A 14,549-nucleotide genomic window follows, 5' to 3' on the forward strand; every position below is an offset into this window, starting at 1 on the left:
CACACACAAAAAAAAAAAAATCGGCACTCTTGCGATGCTCCTGCAAGTGATAAATAATTGCTACTGCCAAATAAATATGATACATGTTGTTTGTTTTTTGGAAAGAAATTAAGCTGGCTGAAAAAACGTTTGGTTTTAAATAATTTTGTTTGTTTGTTTTATCAAAGCTAATTAGCAGCGGTGTTGTTTTAAACTTTTCTGAAAAGGCATTGGTAAGTACTTTTCTCCTCCCTCATGATTTAATAAACAATAATAATAATATATATCAGCGAAATAAACTTAGAACTGCAAAGGGATAGTAAGGGTGGAGAAAAAATATGATTGCTTCAGATAAGGTTACCAACTTCAAAATTATCACCACTTAGTGTCTGTCTGGAGTTGAACCTTTATAATAACTTGATTAGAAAATATTCTCATCATTTTACCAGCTTGCCAATACTTACGTTTTTAGGGTGAGGTGCGATGTTTTTGGGAAAAAATTATATGGGTTTGATTTTTCGATGCTAACAAGGATGATTAACTTTAAATAAACTCTTTTAATTATCGTTTTTTTTTTTCTTTAGGTGTCTACATTTTGAAAAATGCAATCTTTTAACATCCGATATGAGAATCATATTTTGTTCTTTTTTCAAGCTAACTTCGCTTTATTAGGATGCATATAAATGGAAAGTCTATTTTCGTTAGAACTCTCATTTCAAGTGTTTTAAAGCAAAATTCCATTTTCTTTTATTGAGTCAAAAATTAAAATGCTGAATCGATGGTTTATTTATTTTTTTACTTCAACTGTGTCCACAGATATTAATGATATGTTTATCATAAGACTCTAAAATGCAATTTAAAAATAATTCTATCAAAAATGTTTCTTGTACAAGCCGTTTTTATATTTTTGATGCCTTCACTTTGAGAATTGCGATCTCTTTGCATCTGCTATGGGAATCCGATTTTTCGAATTTTTGATGCTTAGTACGCTTTGTTAAGAGGTAAACAAATAAAATCTCTTTTTATTTTTGTTAAAATCATGGAATTTATAAGTTTTAGACGAAATTCTGTGCTTTTTAAGAGTGTCTTGGTTTGAAAAGTTAAATGCTGAACCCATGTCTGATTTTTTTTTTTTTCACAATTATTTTAAATACTGTACAGAAATATTTCTAGTATAATTTAACATAATGTAGAATGATAGATAAATATTGATACTTGAGAGAGCAATGCCCCCCCCCCCCCCCACCAATTACTAGAAAAACACTCCAGAATGATATTCTCGATATAGAAGAGAAAAACACTCAACTTTAAGTTTAAATGATCAGTTTGTGCCATCTCTAAATTCTAAAAGTTCGTTTTAACTTTTTTTTTTTTGCGAAATTATTTGATTTTTCTGAAAATTAATTCATTTTTCACAAAATTATTTGATTTTTCACAAAAAACGGACCCTGTGAAAAATCCTGGACAGACCCCTGTCAGGCAAAGCTTCTTCAAGCTATTCAACCTTGCAAGGTACGAAAATCTTCGTCTAATGGTTGGTGATAATTTAAACCATTGATGAATGTCTAATGCAAAATTATCTATGTGGAGAAAAAGTTTTTCAACTCCTTTGCACATAGCATTATGCACAATATGCAAACAATAAGTTCCTTTGTTAACCAGATTAGGGAGCGACATCTCATAAATCAAAAATATCAGATCCAATCTCCAGCCCCCCCCCCCCCCCCCCACCTTTTTTTCAGCAACCACCTGCTGAACAGCTGTTTTTATTTTTTTTATTATTTTGTTTTTTAACCTCTTTTGCAGAAGAGGAAAGACTACAAGAGTTATAAAGTGTAGATAAAACAAACAGCTTATATTGAGCATGTTATGATTAAATGCATCCCCCCTCCCACCTTCTCCAGAAAAAAAGGCAGCATCAGCAGTATGGGTTTCTTTTTTAAGGAAATTTTTTAGGGTCTAGCAAATTCATTTTATCCTAAAATATAGGCATATCATCATGAAAAGTTCCATTTTTGGGTAGAATTTTCGTTTTCTGAGCAAATACGGAATAAAATAGCGAAAATTTTAGGACAAAATTTGAAATTTTAGGATTTTTAGGACAGTTCCTACCCCTGCACTACTCCAGCAATAATAAAACATTATCGTACAAACAACAGGGAGACTGTTAGTCAAATTTTATTTTAAAGAAAGAAAAACTTGGAAACTAGTCAAGGGCATTATTTAATTAGGATTCTGCTCGGGCCTTATATACATTCTTACTCGTTTAAAAGAGCATGGACGCTACCCACGACCTTTATTTCACTACAATACAATCACTACAAATGGAAACTACAAGAAATTTCAGTTTTTCGGCAATTGAAAAAGATTAAAAAACTCATCCGCCACCGAAATTTTTTTCTTGCTAAGACACTGAACATTTCTGACTGAATAATATCGAGACGAGAGAAAATGTAAGAAGAAAAAATCTTCCCAAAATTATTGTAACTATTGTTTAAATTTTATAATAAGTTTAAGAAAGTACAGATGAAAAGTATTTCTGTTAGATTGTATTCTAAATTTCTTAGTTAAAAGTTACTAACTTTTGATCGCACGCTTTCCATTATTTACAAAACGCTACATATTGGCATTAGTTGCAATAGTAAAAAACTTCCCAATTAACAACATACACAATTACACATTGAACAAAAACCGCTGCTTTTGAACCAACTTGATTCCTTTACTGTTGACATGGAAACCGCACAAGTACATTTTTTAGCTGTATAACTACTACTTATTAAATTGTGACATTTTCGGGGAAAATGAATTAATGACAATATATTGTTTCAAAATCGATGAATTCTCTTTTTAAAGCATTCGAGAACATACATTTAACAAAGTCAGTTTATAATATTTTACACCAATACACCTTAGCAATATATCTGTAAATAATATTGTAACTGTAACTTTTAAGAACATATTTAAATCTTACAACTCAACCCCGATTGTGTGATAGTTTTTCTTAAACTACACCGTGTAAAAGTAAAATATCGAAATATTAAATAATGTTATTTATTCATCTTTTCATTAAATTGTTACAGTGAATAGTGTTTGTGCGCTAATATGATCTGGATATTCGGATGTGCTGAAGTACATATGAAACACGTTTTCTGTCTATCATCTTCATAGGAATTAGTGCATGGTTTTTTAAGAACAGGTACGTACACATTTGTTTGACAGAAAATTCTTTAAATCAAGGTGAATATTTTTCGGAATCAAAAAGTATTCACAGATCGTGTCTTTTAATCTTGAACTATCTTTATTTTCAAAAATCACCTCGGAAGTTTTTCATGCCGGTGATGTTGATATTTGTGACACACTTTTTTCCCTCTCTCTTCTTTACTGTTTTTTTTTTTTTTTTTAATTCTCAAATGTGAGTAACATTTTAAAAGAAACGTTTAGAAGCTGATGTTAAATGCGCGGGAAATTGTATTCACTATAAACGTATCGTGCAATTTTTGCAGAAACATTTTTTTTTTTAATAAATCACTCAGAAGGTGTTGCTAGTCAATTAACATTCAGTGTTGTCTCCAGTTCTTGATTTTTTCCCCCTTAAATCACCTACTATTCAATAGTTTTTCACGAATAGTTTGATCAATAGAATTCTTTTATTCGCGTAGTTATTCCACCGATTGTTTTCCTTCTTACAAAACATTGTCAAAATACATCAAAACATCGTTTAAGTTCTTTAAATATCGTTTTACTTACATAAAAGAAAATACTTTGAAATGGATATAAAAATTTAAATAACATTGTTGACACATTGGAAATTATTTTCTTGTTCTTTACAAGAACAAGAAAAAGTCAAAATGAAATTTTGTCTTATTTTCTTGTGAATTTAGAGAAGACAAAAAAAAAAAAAAAAAAAAAAAAATTGAAACCTCCTTATTATTCCTCCTTTTATTGTTTGAATAACAGGTACAAGATACCATTATGGTCTGTTTCTATGGTAACCACTAACATGTATCAATGGAAATTGAGTGTTTTTTTTTTTTTTAAATAACATCTAGCAACAGTTGTTGTATTATTATTTTTGTTCACTTTCTCCCTTGCCCCCTCCTCCCTCTCATGGCCCTGCATGTATTACAAGGTCTCTTACATATTCATACCTTAAATGTCCTTTCCATTTTTGTCAAGATATACACAAAAATTGATCTTTTTTCCCAATCCAAGCCCTATTTGCTGTGGTACCATGAACAGGGGGGAGGGGGAGGACACCTGTTGGCCTGAGCACGACTCTGGAGGATGCCCTAGATTTTTTTTAATTAGGGTTGAAATATATGTAGGGTCGTAGGGGTAAACAAATGGGGGGAGGGGCATAAAAGTCATTTGTGATGGGCCCTAAAATCTCTGTGCATGCCCCTGACTGTACCCTCTACCACTCCCGTGTTTGAACCGACAACCCCAATGCAAACTCTACATTATAAGCATCTCAGACATTTTTTGCTCTCTTCTTGATTTTATTTTGGAAGAAATTTTTATGAAAGAAATAGTGGTTTGAAGTTTAGCTCGCTTGCTTAAGAAGCAATCCCTTTTCTGTTATATTAAGGAAACAAAAATGCCTTTTTTGTGGCCATATATTCCATATTATTCTGTCAAAAGACTATTGCATCAATGATGTTTTTTAGAATTAGAGACCTTTGATTCTTAGTATTATTTAGCTTTAAATAAATCCGCCAGTAAAATTTTTACTTCAATTTAAATTGTCCTTTTCCTAAGTTGTTGTGTTTTATAATTAGGAATTTAAGATTCATTTATTTATTTTGTGTTTGTTTTCATTTACATTTTTTGCAATATTTTTTCCTGCTGACTTTTTTTTTTGACCTTTTTTATTTACGAGTAAGTAACATTCTACTCGGTTATTGACATTCTTTTCATTTGTTATTGTATAATAAAGATTTAAAATGTTTGTCTTTACTGTAAAAGTATTTATTTTTGCAAGCAGGTGATTTTCCAAACTGATTGTGAACAAAACTATAGAACCGAAAGTTAAATTTTAAAAAACGATTTCGTGAGGTTTGTATTTTTGCAATTAGGACGAATGAAACACATAGAAATAACGTATAAGGGGCCGTTCATTAATTGTGTAAGAGTCCGGGGGGGGGGGGGGTTGAAAAAATCTCTGACATACCCTTACTTGGGGGGAGGGGTCAGACCTATTCTTACATAATATTTTCTAAGTTGATATGTATTCTATATTAGAAATCGCTGCCGGCCAAGTGGTTTGGCAGGGATCCCATTTCATTTGCTTCTGTAAGGTGAAAAACGTATTAGAATGAGCTGTTTTTTACTTGTTTTAGGGTCATTCCACGTCAATTCAACCAAGCCATGACACCCTCCGACTCGGATTTTGATGAAACTTGGTGAGTTTAGTCCTTTAATGTTAAAAAGTATCCACATCAATTTTTCTTCTCAATCTGCTTAAGTTTTCATTTTACAGCCAGTCAAAATTTTGAATTTTTCGTATTTTCCAAACTATGACGATTCTGCTCGTTGATTGAAAATAATTTGTATTTCATTTATTTTTCAGCCAATTTTTATGAAAATTTACAGTATAATATTAATGAAGGTATGAGGATTTCAGAAAAAAATATAAAAAAATTCTAAGTAATATTTAAAAAGTAGAAAAAAATTATTTTCGTAATTTTTTTTCTAAAAGTATGAAATACGTTAAAGTCAATATCAACCAAAGGTAATATGATAATCAAAAATATTCTTTTATCCTGATGATCTTAGATGTGTGTTCTGCCATTAAAAAAAATAAAATTGATGGCTTTTTCAGTTCTTTATATTTTTAGCTTAAAAATATATCTGCTTCATTGTTTTTTTTTTAAATTTTATTTATTTATTTATTTTCCCACACTATTATCAAAAAATGAGTGTATTTAAAAATATAAATATCTCAGTAATTTGCACATGAAATACTCTTAATTTTTATTTTATTCACAAAAATGCTATTTTTTTTACAAATTTCATCACACAGTACACTAGTGCAGCCAGATATACCTTCTGGAGGAGGTTTTTGAGCCAAAAATACCTACTGGAAGGGGTTTTTGGATCAGTAATACCTTCTGGAGGGGTTTTTTGATCAACAAAACCTTCTGAAGGGGATTTCATGATCAAAAATATCTTCTAAAAGGAGATTTTTTCATCAAAACAGTCCTTTCATATGCAGAAACTACCGTATTAGAATACACATATATGTGAAAACCAATGCCTTTAGGAGAATCTTAAAAGTGTTTTCTGCCATTTAAAAAAATAAAATTAATGGCTATTCCATTTCTTTTTATGTATGTATATATTTAAAACAAAATATTTTCAAAAAATTTTCATTATCCAATTTGTTTACATAGCTGTATTATTCGCTAGAATAAAGAGCCTACGAACACAATTTTTAATGTATTATTTTATTAAACATTCAGCATCTATCAAATCAGCCTGTTATTCCTATTATTTACAAGATAATTTTTTATTTACTTTTTCTCTGAAATATTGATTCCACTTAAATGTTTTTCCAACTTCTTTATGTAGTATGATGATTAATATTTTATTACCTTTTGCAGAAATTCAAACTTTTTCAGAAATATTTTGTGATGCAGACAAATAGTTTGAATTCTTGTTCTGATTCGGTTCGTAGCTTTAGGAAAATTTGTTCATTTTCAGACAAATCACTAACATTTTCTATAACTTGTGTGCTCCATGACTAAATTTGTGACATCGAGTTAATGTCAACTCTCCTACACTACACTTATCTTTCATTTTTCTTACTAAAACAGGTAAACTGTTAACTAGTAGTAGTTAACAGTAAACTGTTAAGCTAACTGCAGCTCTAAGCACACAGAACATCTAAATGCAACTTACTGCAATAGTTGTGGAATTAAAGTATCTCAAAGCAGGGGCGTAGCTAAGGGGGGGGGTTTTGGGGACAACCCCCCCCCCCCCCGAAAAGTTAGTCTCAAAAAAAAAAGAGAGAAAGAAGAGAGAAGAGAAAGAAAAAAAAGGAAGAAAAGGAAAAAATTCCAAGCGATTATACATACATACATACATATATATATATATATATATATATATATATATATATATATATATATAAAAGAAGTAACCCCCCCCCCCCCCCCCCCGAAAGTCGGGTCTAGCTACGCCACTGTCTCAAAGTTTGACTCAAATATCTGACAGTTTCAGTCTTACTTTATGTTCAGCATTTAATTTGCTTCTCTGTGTGTGGGAAAATCCTTTTGAAATTTGAAACATTGATCAAAAGGAGATATCAAATTTAAAAAAAAAAAGTTTTTTTCTGACTCAACAGCATATTTATTTGTAACATTGAATCAGATGGCAAAAAAGGAATAGTTTTAGAAAATACCCTTTAGAAACTCTCAGTTTAACTATATGATCATTTTTCTTGCAATAAAACTGGAACTGTCTTTAACTTTATAACTTATACAGGACTATGAGTCTAGCTGTTTGGTAGGAATATACGGCGCATTATTATCATATGACTGCAATTTCGAGTTTGAGTGCTTAAGAATTTTCTTTTATTTTTGAAAAACAATAGAACTGTTTTAATAATCAGATATTAAAAAAAGGGTATTTTTTATCACCAAACATATTTGTATACCCACTTGTTAAAAGAAACTCCGTCTGAACAATTTTCATGAACTCCTTTTTTACATACACCACTTTGGGAAAAAATATTTTTCTTAAGTAAAAATATTTTTTCCCATCCCTGATGTATTTTTGGGTTGCCAATCATTCCTTCTCTTTTTCATCATTAAAAACTCATAGGAAATTGTTGCTAACAAACACGGCAACTCCTTGTCCCACTTTAATAGTGAAGCAGGCGTTCGCTTATGCTCTATGTACTGTTTCCATTAAGTTTAATCGAATTTTTCCGATCAAAAGGTACTGAGAAAACGAAAGTATTTATATGCTTTCAACTTCATATACCCTGTATCCATAAGTGTAACTTCTTCAGCACTCTATGGAAACCCGCGCCTTGCAAGAGACAAATGAATAAATGATGAGTAACAGCACATGAATTATAAACTTCCGCCATTACAATAGTATTTTTAAGAACCCCCTTTCTACCCCTCAGCCCTCACGAACCCCTAGGGGTTCGCAAACCACTCGTTAGGAAACGTGTAGATGAAGAAGGACTTGTATTTCACTTTTGCAATAGGATAACATTTCACAGGCTGGAAGAAAGATGAGAAGAGAACACTTTTGCATAGGCTACTATGTCAAGGTGGCGCAGCAAAAGGGGGGGGTGAACCCCCCCCCCAAATGTATTGGTTTTAACATACACGCATATTCTAATACAATAGTTTATGCATATTAAAGGACTGTTTTGATGAAAAAATCTCCTTTTAGAAGATATTTTTGATCATGAAATCCCCTTCAGATGGTATTGTTGATCAAAAAACCCCTCCAGAAGGTATTACTGATCCAAAAAACCTTTCCAGTATGGATTTTTGGTCCGAAAATGCCCTTCAGAACGTATTTCTGGCTGCACTAGTGTACTATGTGATGAAATTTGTGAAAAAAATAGCATTTTCGTGATTAAAATAAAAATTAAGAATATTTCATGTGCAAATTAATGAGATATTTATATTTTTAAATACATTTATTTTTTGATAATAGTGTGGGAAAATAAGTAAATAAAAAATAAAATTAAAAAAAAAATGAAGATATATTTTTAAGCTAAAAATAAAAAGAATTGAAAAAGCCATTAATTTTATTTTTTTTAATGGCAGAACACACATCTAAGATCATCAGGATAAAAGAATTGTTTTGATTATCATATTCCCTTTGGTTGATATTGACTTTAACATATTTCATACTTTTAGAAAAAAAAATTGCGATAATAATTTTTTTCTACTTTTAAAATATTACTTAGAATTTTTTTATATTTTTTTCTGAAATCCGCATACTTTCATTAATATTAGTATAAATTTTCATAAAAATTGGCTAAAAAATAAATGAAATATAAATTATTTTCAATCAACGAGCAGAATCGTCAAAGTTTGGAAAATACTAAACATTCAAAATTTCGACTGGCTGTAAAATGAAAACTAAACCAGATTGAGAAGAAAAAATTGATGTGGATACTTTTCTATATTTAAGGACTAAACTCGCCAAGTTTTATCAAAATCCGTGTCGGTGGGTGTCAAAATGCCATTTTTTTGGTTGAATTGACATGGAATGACCCTTTACAAAGAATGAATACTAGTGTCAAATATAATAAAAAGAATCACACTGTGTATGGCGTGTCCTATTTTTAATTAGTATCGCATTATTTTCAAAAAGTATTTGTCAGTCTGTCTAGATTCCTTTTAGTAAATATTCTTTGCACCAAAAAGTTTTTTAAAAAATATATAAAAAAGTGAATTAAATAACGATTCTAGTGATATAAGAATCATTTTTTTATTATTTTGAAAAATGAAATGGAATCTTACGTAAGACGGGGGGGGGGGGGATCTTTGTACCCTTACATGGAAGAAGAGGGGGGTCAAAATCATTCTTACGTAATTAATGAATGGCCCCTAATTGGAGAAGATTATGCATCCTAACTCTTTGTTGATGTTCTATGCAAGCCCCAAAGCAGAATGCTACTATATTTGCGACATAAGTCGCAGAACAGATTCCTGAGCTACAGAACAATTCTGTCCAAATGGGAGGGGAAAACTGATAAATTTTCTGCAGAAATTCTACTAATTTCAGTGAAATTTCTGCAGAGACTGCGGTGCAGAAAATCTGTGAAAACTGCAAATTTTCTACAAATATCTTCCAACTCAAGATAGAATTTTGCAGAAATTCTGTAAATTTCTTAAAATTAGAAGAAAATCTGAAATTCTCTCAAATTACGATAATTAGGCAGAAAGTTTGCGATGTTGAATTTGATAAGTCCTCTATAGGGATTTTCCCAATCGATATTCATCCACTGCAATTTCGGTCCTACACGTATGTTTTGGAAACATACATTGAAACACGTCCATCGCCGGAAATTGCGTGTCTTGTTTGAGATTTCAATCCCTTTGGATCCAGAAAATATTTCAATTTTTTTTAAAGTTTTGAAGTGTTTTATTATATGTAGTGATGTGAAGATCGGATAAATACCCAGTGGGTAGGTAAATATTTTTTGGGAATTTACCAAGGCCTGGGTAAAAATACCCAAAAACTGGGTATTTTACAAAAAATGCGAAAAGTGAATGGGAATTTCTTTTTAAATCTAAATATGAAATAATTGGTAAAACTGATACATACATATGTATTATACAGTAGGGTGGTCCAAAATTTCGAAGGTGAAAATTTTTTGAGTCCTACCCTCCCATTTTGTTTCAATGTGTTAAAAAATAAATCACAAAATTTGAAAACATTTCGATAATATTTAGAGGTAGCTCGTTGTAGATAAAGTTTTCATCATTGCTGAAGAGAACGCGTACGACCATTGACCTCACTAAGGTAAAATACAATTGCTATTTTTAACAATAGCCATTATGAAGATACTTTTGTAAATACAAGTAAATATATAAAATCTATTCCTTTAACAGTCGTGATCGAAAAAATTTTCAACTTGTTGCTTATGTATGTATTCTTAATTGTTTTGGTTTTGATTTCATTTGATTGGAATGGCAGTTTGCACTTATTTTTTGAAATGCATATGTCTCTTTACTTTAAAATAACTGAGCATGGAAAATACATCAATTAGATCAAAAATCAGAGGTTTATCTTCTTAGTTCAACTATAAGTGAGTTTACAGGTAGTAAACTACCTTCAATTCGTATGGCATTGGGTATGTTTCTTCATAACCATATTGAATTAAAGAAAACCGTAAGAGAATCTTCAAGAAATACAATTGGAGTAATAAAATTTTGGCAGAAAGCCAGAACACCTGTACAAGGCCCCAAAACTGCCAGTTCAAGTTAGAAAAACTTTATTAACAATAGAAGTTATTGAACACAAAAAAAGTATGACACAAAAAAGTAAAGAAGGTGAGCTTTGCAGGATTGGGGTCTAACTGACAAAGTTTCTCCAATGTGCTTTGACACAACAAGTGTCAATACCGGGGTAAGCAAGGGTACCCGTGTTTTACTAGAGCAAAAACTAAGGAAAAGGTTACTATATTTTCCATGTCAACATCACATTATGGAATTAATTATTGGTGCGGTGTTTAATAAATGTTTGGGTTTTTCTTCAGCACCAGACGTACCTCTTTTTAAACGATTCCAGGCCTACTGGGAATTCATAGGCGAAGACAAATACATCATAGGCATCAACAATAAGGACATTTTAGCACAAGTGACAGATGTAAAGGATGATACAATAGTATTTGCTGGAAGATCACTACATGATACACAAGCGAGAGATGATTATCGAGAATGTCTTGAAGTATGCTCGATATTTCTCGGTAAAGCTCCTCCACATGGTATCAAATTTGTAGCACCTGAGGCTATGCATCATGCTAGATGGATGCCCAAAATTTTGTATTGTTACAAAATATGGATGTTTAGCTGTTTACCATCACGTCAATAGAAGAAAAGGGATTGCAAAAAATATGCATATTTGTTGTATGTGTGTATTTAAAGGCTTGAATGACTGCTTTTATGCCTCAAAATGCACTGTATAACGATTTTAATGAAATCTTTATTGAAGTATAAAAAGATTGATGAAAACATAAGCAAAACTACAAAGCAGAAATTTGCCAATCACCTGTGGTATTTGTCAGAAGAGCTCGTGGCATTAGCCCTTTTTGCCAATAAAGTGTCACACTGCATTAAAAGACAGATGGTGAAGGCGATGAATGAAGTAAACGGAAAAAATAATGTGGTGAAGTGCCCTAAGATTTTGCTAAAACATTTTATGGATATGAAATTTGAAGAACTTGTGACAAAGGGGTCAATTTCATTTTTTCAAAGCATCGGTTTACCTGATACCTTCATTCACGTAGATCCAGAAATCTGGGAGCTTCAGGAAGATTTTAAGGAAGCAAAAGGGATTATTCAAGGAATTTCAGTGGTTAATGATAATGCTGAAAAGGGTATAGCCCTTATAAAAGAGTTTAATGGAAAAATGACACACAATGAAGAACAATTCCAATTCTTGTTGCATGTTGTCGCAGAACATTGACGAGCTTATCCCGGATGTAAAAAGCTGAGTTTGTTATGTGTACTAAGGAAAGTCATATACATAACTATTGAAATATTATTATTATGTAACTATTTCTAACTTACAAAATGCTGGCAATTTTAATTAAATAAATTATATACTTTTCCTACCGTCAATTTTATTTCTATCTGCATTTATGGCATAAAATGGTGAAACGCGGAAATTTGAGGCGGTTGAGCTACCTCTAAATGTTAAAATTATGAGCTCAAACTTCACAATAATTATTTTTTACTCAGATGGAACCAAATGAGGGGGTAGGACCAATAAAAATCAGGAATTTTTTAAAAAGGGCCTTTTTTGGACCACCCTAATATACAGTTTATAATTTTTTTATTGAAAGACGTGATGAAATTATGAAAGAAACATATCGTGAACCAAACATAATTGGAAAAGATATTTGCCTTTTTTTTGTAACCAGTTAAACTTTTTACTTTTTGTAGAATTTCTTTTTATAAATGAAATTTGGCTATCAACATTGATTAGGCATATCCAACACATTTAATGTGAATATCATATTAGATTGCTAAGTTGTTTCACCCAATAATTCTTTAAATATGTGATCAAAATACAATTTTTGGGCAAAAATTTATTGCTTTGTATATGGTTGGTTATACAAGGTGTATTCCAAAAGTAATGCAATGTTTTTTTCCAGGCCGCTTTTATTGGTTGGGGTGTAATCAAACTACTTGGTTTAGGTGAGGGGGTTTTTAGGTGCACGCTGATATTTTTTCAAGCACAAGTGCTTCAATGAGGTAGTGGCATTCACCTAAAAGTTTTAGGGTCAGGTGGGGTGAAATGGGGCGGATTTTGTCTATTTTTTAAAATGATGCCGTTTGCAAACCCATAAACTTTTTTTTGTACTTTTTTTAAAATTTCTTCTTTACATCTGATTCTTCCCCTTTAATTTAAGCTGCTTCTCATTGAAATTTGTTGTCATTGACAATATGAAAATTGCAAATATAGTATCTGACCCATTTCACCCCACGGTGGGGTGAAATGGGTTTTAATGGGGTGAAATGGGTCATAGCAATAGAAACATACAATAACTGAGAAATTATTACCAAAACACATACAATAGCTGAAAGAAATTGTTTCTCATGAGCCATTTATTTATTTTAACTTATTCACCTCCAAAATATTTTGAACTAAAACTCAAAAATATAATGCCCACAACAATTAAATTCTGCTCGTTCAATGTCTTCAGAATTTGACATCTAGAAACAATGTCTGTATCTTCCTACTCAGGAAAAATGTAGTATTTGCCTGAGTTGGCTTTTCGTAGAAAATGTATGCTGTTGTAATCCTGGTCATTGACTTCTGTCAAGTAATCAACAAATTCTGTTGATGATTTCTTGCTCTTGTATTAGACAAGAGTCACTTCCCAGGTGTTAGTTCTTGCATAAGTAACTCAGACATTTCTTCATCCAAGAGTTGGGTTTTATACGGTTGCTGCTTCCAAGAAGATTAGTGGCTCTTGCTTTCGTGATCAATTCTGGCTTCCTCTTACATAAGTGGTATGCCGACCTTTTTTCAAAATTCCTGGCCCACTCTATGCCAAGAGTGCCACAATTGCATTTTTCAGAATTGGTCTTTATGAAAACCTTAGCAACAATGATTGTATCTTCCTATCAAATGGGAAACCACACTTTGTAGAACTGAAGCAATACATCTTTCTGCTTCTTCACTTAGCATTGTACCTCCAACCAACCTTTTCGACTTTGTGTGTAGGAGACCCATCTCCTCGGCGTTTCTCTTGGCATATTATATTTCCTTGCAGCTGCAGGAATTGCTAAACCATCTTCAACTTCAATTAGTGCAGCCTCTAAATCCCTTTTCCCTTTTTTCTTACATACATCTCAGGCATTTTCATTGAATTTTAAAAAAAAATTTGAATTAGGAAAGAGTAGGTAGGTAATATGTTGTAAATATGGATGGCAAGTTTATCTTTTGAATTCTACACATTAATAATACATACTTTATTTTTGTTACATTAAAAAATCTTCTGAATTTCCATTTAAGACCTATTTATGGATTTTAAAGGTTAATTTACTCTCATTATGAATTAAAATTCACTAAGCCTAACTATGCCCCATTTCACCCCACCACATGAAAATAGCAACAAAAGAAGAAATAATTGATGCTTTTCCTACCAGTTTTTTGCAAATTGTAGATGAAAGTCTGTTCTAACTGATAACACTTCAGAATTTCAAGAGAAAAAAATTTATAGCAAGATTTTAAGAAGTTTGTCAGCTTCCTAAAAATTCACATGTGACTTGAGAAACAAAATGTCAGTGTAGTGCTCCCAGCAATTTACACAGAAACTTTTTAAAAATCAGAATTGTAGCTAAAAAGCCCCTCATAACTTG

Source organism: Uloborus diversus, chromosome 7 (assembly GCF_026930045.1).
Source record: "Uloborus diversus isolate 005 chromosome 7, Udiv.v.3.1, whole genome shotgun sequence".
Taxonomy (NCBI): domain Eukaryota; kingdom Metazoa; phylum Arthropoda; class Arachnida; order Araneae; family Uloboridae; genus Uloborus; species Uloborus diversus.